The sequence below is a fragment of the Rhopalosiphum padi genome, chromosome 1, assembly GCF_020882245.1.
Source record: "Rhopalosiphum padi isolate XX-2018 chromosome 1, ASM2088224v1, whole genome shotgun sequence".
NCBI lineage: Eukaryota > Metazoa > Arthropoda > Insecta > Hemiptera > Aphididae > Rhopalosiphum > Rhopalosiphum padi.
In genome coordinates, this window is record NC_083597.1 from 68,785,183 (window position 1) to 68,799,730 (window position 14,548).

Genomic DNA, 14,548 nt, shown 5'->3' on the forward strand with positions numbered 1-14,548 from the left:
CATTATGTACGAGAAATTGTTTTTAAACATGGAGGTTTTGGCAGAAAGTATCGAGTAGAGAGAAAGAAGAAGAATATGAAGAAATAGACTTAGATTTTAAAAATTGATGAAAATATACCTATTACATCAAATTTTACCGAAGAAGATATTTTACATGCTTTATTACAAACATATAAACTTGAAGAAATTGAGTAATAGCCACAAATAAATACCTACTGAAAAATCTTCAAGTTCTTTTGAAATGAGAGAGGCCCTACGAGTATTACGAAGAGGAATGCAACATCACTTGTAAAATTTTGAATTAAATTATAAATATGAACATTTTATCAATGATATTTTAAACGATACGAAAAAAAAATATTATTCAAATTAGTAGTAGTTTAACATAATATGTACATATGTATTTTATTTTATTTTTTTTTTTAACAATTTTAAATTTTGTATATCTAGTATCTACTTTTTTTTTTATTTAAAGTATGTTTTATTTTTTTCAACTTTCGTTTAGTGTTATCAATCGGATTATATTATCAATTATGTCCTTTACCAAAGTGATTACATTAAGCGCAGCGACCACTGTACATACAATGCACATTGCACATGTACCGGCAAATTTTAAAAGCATCAGTCAATGACTACACACTTATCAAACACGTGCCGAATCGAAAACAAAGCGTGCTCTTCCTAATACTATATATACCATTGCATATATTATTATACCGACTGGCAAATACCGTTACATTTTTTTGTGTGGAGCAACTATTAAAAATAAGTACCCAACTACTAAACAACCCCAATTCATAAAATAAATTATTCGTAAATTTTAAACGAGTCTGGGAAGTCTTTAGATACCCGCTCCCGCTCTTCATAAAAATCTTCGCTTCATAAAATATATAGGTACCCATTCTTATTGCCACCACTTGTGTTGTGTAGCTGCACCCACGGTGTATAATTCAATTGAAAGGCTGCAGTATAATGTATATTGTATTGATAAAATAGTCCTCAGGCTTTAAAATAAATATTTTAACTCGCCCCATCCCCCATGGGTACCTACTACTTAACCTAATCGTTCCATGCGCATCAAATGATGTAGGTACTTTATAATATGTAAGTTTAAAATCTAAGGTTTTCCTTTCGTAAGTTGTAGACATTTTAGCTCAATTACAGGTGTCAATGACTTACAGTTTAACTTATATGGCTATTTACATTTAAACATTGGGTATGTTATAGACGTTATAGTGATATTTCAATCGCTGAAAAGTCAGTGAGTATAGACTTAATCCTCAACTCATAGTATAATAAATAATAATATACTGGTATAGTATACCTATATGGATATATATTATAGTCATATAAGTTTTAATGATTTAAAAAAAAATCCGCGATGTTATATCTATTATTAAATTGTATAATTAGTAATTACTATAATTGCCAAGTGTTTTGAATGAAGCAAGAAACATTTTTTATCGTATATAACCTACACAGTATAGATAGTAAAAGCTCTTCAATAATTTTATCTGATTTCTACTTATGGGCTGTGTTGAACCATTATAAGGTTTAAAACTGCATGTTTCATATTGAAAAGAATTAGGTTTATTCTGAAGTCTAAATTCAATTATATTCGAAGTTAAAGTTTTTGAAATATTTTAAATAGATCTATACGTCCATACAGATTATATTAATACATTCCTTATTTCCTTATTAGGTATATTAGGTACCTATTAATTATTATTATATTATAAATTATACCTAATGCAGTCCTAATGGAAGTGGCGCAAACACTGCTAACCAGTGTTTCTCCGTATTCGATGTTACCTACTAAATATAATATCAACAAATCCACAGCTATTTTTAAACATCTTAAACCAATATTTAGTATTATAATATATTATAAATATTAAATAATAAAATACTAAAAATTATTGCTGAAACGCCATTGTCGTGAGAAATACCTACAAAATTTAATGATAAATTGCTAATATTATAATTTATAATATTCTTATGACTACGTAGTCTGTACTTGGTACCTACTTATATCTTTACTATATGTCTATATCTACCTTGTTTTTTACATTGAAACGAGCTGTTTATTTTTTTTTAAGTTGGTTTTGTTAAATTATATTTGAAACGAGAACAATAATTACAATTTATAAAATTATGACCAGTTGGTATTTACTTTTCCGAATTTTCGTTCGAAAGTTTTAAAATAAAACAAATGTCTATTCTAACTTCTAACATGTTTTTTTTTTTTATATAGGTAATAGGTATCTATATAGTTCGAGTAGTTTGACATATAAAACCAATGAAACTTGAAAAATAAAGTTGAGCATTTTATTCATATTATATTCAAACTATAAAGACTAATGCAGTATTGCAGTGCACTATTGAAAATCTCAGGCAACTTAAAATTAAAAACAATATAATTATTTTTAGGCTAATATAATATAATGTTAATATGTTTGTAAAATATTATTTTATTTTAAAATATAACTGCTGCAATATAGTATTAAATACTATAAAAGTACTGTTTATCAGCGGGAACTCGGTGCAAGTGTTTAAACAATTTTATGAATGGAACGATTGGCCTACTTTTGAGATGGCTATAATAGTAGGTATACCATGATATATAGGGTATAATATGTTACCTATTATCTATCTGCATTAAAATAACATATTTTACTACATGTCTTAATAGAAGGTATAGCTGATATATGTATAATGTATATATAAATATATATATTTTGTGAAAACATGAGTTTCGCTAAATACATAATTATATTCTCTCAGTCGTAGGTACGTTTTTTTTTTATAAATATAATAATAGTAGGTACACGTTAGTAATGTTTGGACCAACGTTTTAAGATATTTAATACTTACGCATGTAGTGTAGAGTGACATACACACACTGAATTATAGTTAAGTTCCGCGAGTTTTGACGAAAAAAAATCATAATAATGTTGATAAAATAATATTACATTTATTTCGCTTCACTTAGTATTACATAATGTTCACTGATCAACTTATCCGATTAGTAATTAGCTATATTGCCTAAATTATATTATTATAGAAGTTATACTTAAATATATATTTAGTATTATTATAATTTATAATAGATAATATCGGTATTCCTATATGACTACATTATACATACATCGTATTTGTATACCTATGTGTATAACGTATTATTATATATTGTATACACTTGATATATTAGTTACAGATAAAACTATTGAAATCAAAAACCTTGGGCCATGGCTCTTCGTCAGTGTAGTGATTGTATTTTGTATTATACCTTAAGTTTGGTCCGACACGGCCAGACAATTACTATTGTGCGTATTACCCGATTGTCACCTATAAGATACGCCTATTTAATAAATTGGGTACCTACATACATTGTTATTATAGGAAAAAAATAGTTAAACGAAACATTCAGTTTTCAGTAATATACCTGTTATAGTCTATACATTATTTTAGTTGTAAAATAGTTTTATTTCGGGTGTATGTACAGAGTGTCCCAAAAAGAACGTTTTTTTTTTTAAATTTGTTGTCATTTTTTTGTTTTTATGTTTACAACATTGTTTATAACATTGTTATCATCATTTTTTAATCTTCTATAATTTCAGTTTGTTGTTATATAATCAGTTTTTGTGAAGTGTCACTATGAACCGAATGTCAATTGAAACACGTGTGTTGGTTATTAAGACATTTTACCAATCTAACGAAAGTGGTGCGGAGACTGTGGAACAATTTCGTATCTTGTTCGGACGGGATGCTGCTCCCAATATGTCATCGATTCGTCAGCTAATAAAAAAATCGAAAAAACTGGTTCAACTGTTGATCTCAAAAGTCCTAGTTAGGTTAAGGCGTTCTCATTAAAACTCATCAGAGAGGTTATTGTTAATTTTCTAGATCGCACTTCGGGCTGTCTATAAGCTAGGGGATGACAATCGAATGATATTATTTTTCATACATATATCGGAAGTTATACCAAAACTGTACATATCCTTTTTTGTATTTGTTTGAACAATTAAGTGTTTTTTTAGCTAATTTAAAAAAAACGTTCTTTTCGGGACACTCTGTATAATGTAAATAGCATAGTAGGTAATATATATGTCGTACTATATATCGTACTATATATGATGTACAATGAATATTTTTATTTATTTAACGCATGGTTTAAAATTTTGTTTTTGAATAAAATAAATGTATATTTAATAATTTAATTACAACTACCTACCTACTTATACTTTAGTACTTTACAGTTAACATTCAATTTTCGATAAAAAAAAATCAAATTTATATCTTTTTTAAATAGCTTACTCTATTTTTAATATTTAATTTTTTTAAATGACAAGCAATCTTATTTTATATTTTATCATATTTACGTTATTCAGAAAATGAATACCTAGTTGCTTTAAAAAAACTGAACATGAACAATATTAATGTTTTATTTTTTGTATAAATTATAATTATTTTCACAAATCCTACATGATTAGTTTAAAAAGATCTAGAAAAGTATCATAGTACGATATATAAGAGCATAAGACATAATTTTTTAAATAAAAACAAAATTGATTGAAAAAATTAGTATTTTACGTCTAAAAAATCACCCTTAATAATATGTGCAATACGCATGTACAATATACATTAATGCGTTTTATAGGATAATGGCTGTATAGTGTATATAGGTACGATAATGTTATTATACATAGACTATATAAACATTATAAACCGAATTTTAGAAGCAACTTTGAGATGAACACTACAAAACATGTTAGCAATATATCACAGTCAGTCTTTCGGTAGGGTATTTTTTTTCTTGTGGATGACTTTTCGTAGTTAACGAAGTGTATTCGAGGCAAGGGGTTATATATTTACACAAACGATGGCTATATTTTATTTTGGCCGACATGATAAGATACACGGTCGTCTCGTCGAATTTGTCAAAAACCGTCCACGTACATGTTACATGCTCATGCACTGATGTAGTTATGAATTAGAAGGGGGGGGGGCTTAAAAATAATCCATCATTTAAGTACATAATATAATATACCGTTTAATTGTAGGTGTGTTCTTTTAATCAACAATGTGGTATAGAATCGAAAATAATATCATTAATATAATTTACTATTTTATTACATTTAACGCGTATATACAGCGTATATAAAATTAAAATACAGGTGTACCGGTATCTACGGTCGAGTCATATACTCATATACTAAATTACCAAAAACAAAATATTATGTGTTATTATAGGTTTTGATCGGGGGGTGTGTTTTAATTTTATACTTAAATATAAAGTGTGTGGCTGGGATATTTATTCATTCTCCATTCTAATCATTAATCCTATTACTAATAATAATATCAAATATGAATATAATGAAATAAAACTAACGAAATATTTTCTAGAAATGAGAGTTATATAGTAGATACTTAAACATTTTACATTAATGCGGCTTAAGTGTTTCAACACCTAAAACAACCTCCTATAGCTACATCACTACACATAATATGTTATATACTTTTTATTACGACACGCCGTGTCATCATCGGATTATGATTTTTAATAAACTGGCGACGAGTTTCTTCGGATCGGAAGTGATGAGGCTTGCCTTTATAAACTAATCTCGTTTTATCGGAATATTGTCGCATTGTATAAAATATTAAGAAGTCACAAACGATGACAAAAAAGTTTGAATGTTTGGTTTAACCAAACAATGATGAAAATCGGAAGACGCGGGCACGCGGCAGACGTATAAAATACGGCCAGTGGTCACGGTTTTCTATTGCAATAATTTTATAGTATTGGTCATTTGATCAACAGAAAATATTACTGTCACAGTGTCACCTCGACCGCGGTATAAAGTCTGGTTTCACGACCGTGGTATAAATTTGGTGACCGTGCTATCCACTTGTATGTGTAGTATACTAACTCGTGAGTGGGTAATTGTGATATTTTCCATCGTCATTCGTCGGTTAGTCTTGTAAAAACAAGACCATTTTCTCAATATCCGTCGGTTTGATTTTTTAAACTATTTCCGTGACATCGTTTGTTTATTTGATTGCTCATTAAACGTTTTTTAGCCTGACGAAGTTCCAGTCTCCCGTTTTGTTGGCTGTTTATAGTGGATTACCGCCGAAAACAGTGCGTTAAGGTATAACACACATATCATGTCACCTTATAATATAGATAACATATATTTTATTATTATTTACCTATGTAAATTGTAGGTATAGCGTATAGACATTTAGCAGTTACTCATAATATGTTTAGTTTAACGGCCATTTTTTGCGTTGTTTAGATTTTTAAATTTTACTTTAATGTTTCACCTACCTAATTGTTAGTTCAATAATAATTTTTTAGGTTTATTATAACGATAAAACACTTAAAAAAAACCTGAAATAGTAATCATATACAATTCAAATACACATCATATTTATATTGTATCTATACATTAGCTATATTTATTATTTGACACTTATCTTTGTACTTCAACATATAATCTTCCGATTTAGCGATTGCATCTTTATGTTGAATATTGATGTAAGTTTGTTTCTAGTTTCTCTATATAAATCTCCATTTTTTGTAATATCTCGTTTTCGTTATCTATTATTTATTTCAATTTGATATAAAAATATATATACTCAATATATGTACTTTTAAAATATATAATATTAATATTAATTATATTCGAATATATTTTTCTCGATTTCTAATATCTCGTTGTGTACAAAAGTCAATAAATATGTTTTCTATAGTTAGTAGTTACATTATAACTACTATCTATATTTATCCTGTCTTATATATTAATTTAAACATTGTAAGACGATCTAATTATTTAAATTCAGATTACACGTGATAGAAACACGTAGATTATGTGTTTTTTTAAAGTAGAAATATTTTAGTGTTGAATCTAGGGTAATATGCAATTATCTATATTTAAAAAAAGATGTTGGACCACCCAAAAATTGTTTTCCAGTTACGGCCTTGGCGCCTTGCATATAGTAAGTACCCCGAAAAATGTTATTCAACTAATCCGTTCATTAACGTGTATAAATACTTAATACTAATAATTAGGTAACTACCTACTAATTCAAAATTTGATTTTTATGTATTGAAGTAATTCGAAAAATATTCTTCTTCGGAATATGAAGTTAAAAATGTATGACATATTGTCAAAAAAGTAAAAAGTTTAAAAAATATAATGATAAATAGTTTTAAAAATTATATTAAATTATGCAAAGATAATATTTACAAAAAATTAAAATTTTATGAAATAATGAGTGTATAACCATTAACTTTGTATATATGAATATAGTGATTCGCGTTGGCGAAACTAGCAACAAATCGCCGACACAAACACGGTAACGAGACGCGTGGGCCACACTTGACACGATCACGATGGCACTTGTGGAGCAAAAGTTTCCGGGTACGCGCTGTCCCCCTCCCCTACGAAAAAAAACGTTAGTAGTGGCCCACTGTAATCTCACCAAACAATAATCACCGGGTTTCAGTAGAGAAATCCGTTAACGACACTCAGTGAAGAATATGGTGTGGCATCATAACGATTCATTAAAACTTCTTAATGAGTTCTTAAATCTTTTAATAACAGCGGTAGCGCGTGTATACTTACCACTAACCCCTTTCTCACAGGGTTTGGACTCGACTCTGTGTAAGGGTAACCGCCACCTCTCTGCCGTGCAGTATACGTCATATCACCGCTGCAGGAAACTTTGGATTGTTTATGGTGAGGAGTGTGTGTAATTTTTTATGGGCATTCGATGGAGTATTAATCAAAGGATTTAGAGATTAAAAAAAAAACAACTACCGTAGTTCCTTCTCTTCGTCATCGTCTATACTCTGCTTATTTCGCTGCACCGGCCGATAGTCATATGCATTTACAAGCAATATCGTTACTTTTAATATACAATATATTTTGATTATCTCTTAATAATGTCATATTGTATAATATGTGTACACGACACACGTATAGTATATATAGGTTATATATGTAGGTTTATTGTATATTGTATATATACCTAAATACCTAATATATAAAAATTATTGTGTATTTTATTAATATTTATCAATCTTGAAATGCAAAAGCGGGTTGCCCATTTGTCTGTAAACTGAGGTATACCCTAAAACCGAGATACACCTATACAGCACCTTATTTTATATTTGCTTATTTTTTCCTAGGCGAAGTTAGATTTTAGTAGTTATACAGGCATAATGCTAGTAGTAATAAAATACTATACTATATATTATATAGATTACCTATATTTGTTTCTTATGACTTAATATACGTTTAACCTATTTGCATAGTACAATTAGTTCAATATTGCTCACCTACTCCACGACTATAGTCATATCAGCGATATTTTCAGTTTTAAATAGTTATACCTCGTTTGTTAGAACGACTCGACATTTGTGTTTCTGGTTGCATCAGGTTTAAGAAATATTAATTCACCTACCAATAAATCGTACTAATTTTGTAAAGAAATCTGTTTTAATTATGATTATGTTGATAGCTAATAACAATGTTATTAAAAAATAAATTTATGACAGTCAGACAGTGTATTATAAGATGTAAATTAATAAATTACAGTATTATATGTATAATCATGGTTTATGTGTATTTAACTATAGTGGAATTAATATAAATAAAAAGGTGGGCAAGTGGATATCGCTCTGATGTATAGTAGAGATGGAGAGAAGGTCACTATAATGGATGTGTTAAATTTGAATGCAATGACAGGTATCATTGTATACGAAAAACGATTCTGAACGGAGATGATTTGTCAGTCTAGGATAATTAATAAAATATATTATGTTATTACTTATATTCAAATTGTAATATATCGTTATTTTACTCAATTTCGTAAAAAAATAAATTTCATACGCTCATAAAATTGTTTCTATATTAATGCTGGAATTTTTTTTTACAGTAACTTAAAAGAAAACTTATGGATAACCTTATATTGGGTTTTTTAACCTTAGGTATAAATCGTAAAAATTTTACGAATTATCTACTTCAAAATTCATTGCAAATTTTCGTGATTTTGATATATTTCGTAAAATTTGAACTTTAAATGCTTATAAACAAAAATTGTGACTAAAAATTTTTTTTTATACGATAAGAAAAACTTATAATAAACCTTGTATTAAATTTTAAAGATTTTTTGGATAGCCAAATTTTTTTATCGGCATTTTAAGAAAAAAAACTTAAAAAAGTCAAAAATTTCAATTGTCTATAAATAGCTTAAAAATGGTCAAAATATTTTTAAATAATTTAATCGTAAATAGATAACGTTAATATGAACATTTAGTGAAAATTTCAAGTATTTACAATGATTCGTTTTTGAGTTACAGCAAAATAAAAAAATCGACCTTGTAAAAAACTGATTATGCGTAAAAATTTCCATTTTTCTGTCACTTTTTTTAGGCTTTTTCCTAACGCTTTTAAAAACTACTGGAAATATTTTACTTTTGATGCCCCAAAGTATAAACTAGATGAATTTTCCTTTTCAAAGAGGGACTGAAGTAAAAAAATCAAAGTATTAAAACTACTTCAAATCGTGATGATAGACACAAAAATAAAAAAAATAAAAACATAGATCATTGTAAAATCAATACATTCTTCACTTCGTTCACAATCTAATAATGAGGCATTTTAAGTTATAACGTCATAATTATTACATCGATGGCCCATTGTGATAAGTGATAATGATATATACTATTATACCTGTGTCACTTGCAATAATTTTGTTTATGATCGTGATTCTATTGGTCCTCTAAAAATTCTGTGGTTCCCGTAATAATACAGTATCGAGTATTGTTATGCATAATATCTTAGGTATGATACTCTCAAAGTTAAAAAGTGTCTACTTGCGTGGGTACATTAGGTGTTGAGCGGGTCACTATTATAGCTGACGGGCGTGTTAAATTTGAATTCAATGATGTATGTGTCATTGTGTACGAAAAACGATTCTGAGCGAGAACGATCTGTCAGCCTATATCATTAAGTATATTTCATGATGTTTTTTGATATAACTTTTAAAGTCATTTATTTTACTTTTAGTATTATGGTAGGTTGATATATTTATCCGAAAATATTGCATTTATTATATTATTAGTATTAAATTATTGTAATAATATATATGTATATCATGTTATATCAATTTATATAACTCAAAATGTAATAACATCTTTCTGTAAATACCATAAAACAGTAAAAATAGATTCATTGTATAAATATATATCTTAAGAAAAATCAATTATTGTTTTAAGTAAAATTCATAATAATAATAATAATAATAATAATAATATAATATATCAATATACGTCAAATTTTTAAGTTTTCATGAATGTTCTTAAATAATTATAAAAAATAATTAACATCAATATTTTATCACATAAATACGTAATTTTGTCCAAATTTAAATTTAAAATATATATACATATAAAAAAAATTGTCTATATATTTTTAAAATTTTATATTATTATATGTCTTGGTATGAATTACTTTTTTCTATTAAAATTCCAAAACTTAGGTAGGTATATAAAGAAAAGTTTTATACATTTCTAACAAAATAGTTTGCCATTTTGACGAATTTCAAAAAAAATTTAACTTTAAATACACATAAAAAAATGCGCCTATTTTTATGGAAATATAAGAACATCTTATGTGGTTTATGTGTTCTGTAAAATTTTCAAGAATTTAAACCTCTAGCAAATAATTTTTTATCAACATTTGTAGAAAAAAAATAAATAAAAATTTGTCTTGTCTTTAAATAGCTCAAAATTATTTAAAAATATGTTGTATATTTTATAATATAATGAAAATTATACTATAGACATTCGGTGAAAATTTCAAGTATCTATTGTTATTTTTATTATCCAAACGACAAAATTCTAACTTTGATCGCTTATAAAAAATACTGTAAATAAAAATCTATATTTTTTAATTGAATAATTACAAAATTAACAACTTGTGAAAAGTTTTGTATTTAATTTTTAAAATTTCATTGTAAACAGAAAATAATAATTTAAACTTTTTGTCAAAATTTCAAGTATCTACGGTTATTCGGTTTCAAGTTACACCAAAAGAATAATATCAATTTTGTCCAAAATTGGATTTGCGTAAAAATCTCTTTTTAACGTACTTTTTTTTATTTTTGTTTCTCGCTATTATAAAAAAAAGTTATTTTCTATCAAAAACCACCCCCATTTTTAAAATTGAAGCATTTTTACTGGCTCAAAAAATGATGATAAAAAGAAAAAAAGAAAATAGAAACATTTCACAATAAACATATTTGGTTAGTAGGTACTATAAACAAAATATTGTATAATATTGCTTATATATAAGCCGGTATAAATATTATACAATATAAAAAATAAACATTAAACACTATACAAAAATTTATTTAAAAAAAAAAAAAACTAATTATGTTTTTTGCTTAATACCAGTGGAAGCTAAAATATTTAATGAGTTTAAACTTTGTATTTTACAATAATCATAATATTATTGTGATATAATGTATTAATTATTAGCAAGCTATTTAAATTAAATACTGATTATATAATTTGGGTAAGCTTATTGTTGCCAGTCATCACACTGATGATATAAAATATTTGAATAATTCTATTTTTAAACTAGGTACTCAACTAGTCAACTGGCTGTCGAACTGTAATAGTCATATTTTTAATTAAGCCTACTCCCATTATGTCTCATGTTATTATGCCTTGCAGTTGAGCGCGTATTTAATCTTTTGACCATGTACCTATTTTATTTTAAGATGATGTTTATCTCTGTTTCTCACATCCAGAACATAACTAAAATAAGTTTACAAAGATTTTTTGTAAATGATTTGACCCTAACACTTTTTACAAAGAATAAAGATGATATAGTATATTTCCTGGCATTTCAAATTTATATTTTAATTATATTGTGAAATTTAAGTTGCAGTTTTTGTGACTTAAAATTGAAGTAACTTTTTATTATGTAATTACTACATTTATAGAAACAATTCAATGACTTGTGGATATGTCGTCGATCATATTGTTATCATTAGTATTATGTATTTTAGCTCTAGGAATTAAGTTATTTCAATAATATTTAACATTCAGATCTTCGTGAAGTTTACTTTTGGTACTGGAATTAAAATTAAAAATCCTTAGTGTTAATGTGTGACTCCTATTTTTTAAGACTTTATAGTTGTTATTTTAAATAAACGCAAATAACATGTGAAAAGTGAGCAAGCAAATAGGGAACTGCATTACTGTATAGTTTAGATGTTGAGTGTATTATAATGTTGATAAGGTCACTAATCAAATACACTGTTATTCTTTGTTTAATATTTAATTTAATCTAAATTTAAACTTCAAATGTTTATAAAACATTTTATTTATTTATTTTTTTTGAATTTTTTTGTTTCAGTAAAGAATTATTTATGAGGACCTATAATTTTTGTATTATATATTAAGGCCTTACGTATGAAAACTAAATATTTTATTAATTTTTAACTACGAAATAATTTTTAAATTTTCATGATTTTGAAAAATTTGTTAATACATTTGAACTTGAAATGCTTATTAAAAAATCACATATGATACATAATATTTTTAAATAGCTTTAAAAACAAATTATGTGGTTATGTGGGATTTTGCGTATTACATTTTCAAACTTTTTTTTCAAAAGTCAAAAATTGTATTTATCTAACATGTATGTACAATGTACTTATCATAGACAAATAAAAAAAAAAAACTAAATTTAAAATAGGTACGTATAAAAAATAGCGTGAATAACGATCTAAAATATTTTGAAAATTGTTTCATATCAATTATCAAGTAAATGCTATTATAAATATTTGGTGAAAGTTTCATGTCTTTATACAGTTATTTAATGAATCAACTTTGTCAAAAACGGGTTTTGAGTAAAAACTGACAATTTTTTTGTTTTGTTTTATTTTGTTATTTTAAAAAGTATTTGGGATATACTAAGTACTAACAAGGTTCAATTTGCTACAAAAAATGCTCCTTAAATTTTAGAATCGAACACTTATTGTTCCAAAAAGATGGGGGGAAAAACATTGATAATTATCCAATTAAATTACTACATCCATCGCAATTTAGATTCTAAAATCTAATTTAAAATAAAAAAAAAAATAATATTTTCTTATTAAATATTTATTATTGTCTATTATCTATTATGGATATATAGTTTAAGACTGTAGTCAATTTGCACAAAAATGTACCCCAAATATATACAACATATTATATAATTTCCAGGTAATGTACAATATTCATTTAACTTACAACTACCTAATAACAATAATAAATGAAACACATATAATATAATTTAATACAAAATTATTCATAAAAACTAAAAAACAAATTGATACCGAATACCACATAATAGTATAATAAATGTATTATTTTTGGCAAAAAAATTATCATGTTACTAATAAAAAATAAATTACTATAACATATTATAAATTATAATAGCGTATTTATTTTAAAAGGCTACGTATAAACAAAGTTAGTTAAAAAATGAATATAAAACAAATACATGTAATAAGCTACGACTAATCGAATACATAGATAGTATTTTTGGTGAAAATTACAAACAATAATTAGGCTACTTGGGGTGATACATATTATATATCATTTATTTTTTATGACACGTATGAATTAGCAGTAGTAACTAAATATAGTATAATATAATATATTATAATATATTACATAGGAACTATTAAAATTTTGCACAGTATATTGGTATTTGTATAGTTGGTACTTTAACATCGGATAATTTATATAGGATAAATTTCTTAAAAATAGTACTTGTATCTACTGATTTAAACTTTTTTTTCAATGATATAGAATATATTATCAATATGAAACAAATTTTCCGTTATCGATGTCACTAAATACCTTCATCTATTTTTAATATTGAATCAATGTTGAAATAAATATATTATAATTCATATTTTCTATTTATAAAATATTTTTTAATAGCAAATAAAATTAATGAATTAATCAAAATATATCTCCAACTATACAGTATTATATATAGTAAATGTAAATAGTAGCTAAATATTATTTTTATTTTTTTGTTCCTATACATAATACATGTTTATATATTTTATTGGGTTATTCCATATTATCTAGGTATAATATTATAAAATAAAAATATATACATAAATATACATTTTTTATATTATAATATTTATAAGTGTAAAAAAATTTATTTATTTTTGATATTTCTATATTAATCATGGATGTATTCGATATCTATATCGGTTATTATTCCATATCACAATATGATAATATTGATATCGATACATGGATTGATATTGATACTAATACTAATATCTTACAACAGTTACAACATCGTTAACATTTTGTAATTACGTCCTATATTATTTCATAATTCGTCTATATTGAACTCTCTATGCGAAAACCGTGCATATTTCTGTGAATTATGCACACGTTTCACGTGCCACTAGACGTCTGAACTATATATATACGAAATCTATGATCTGGACACAA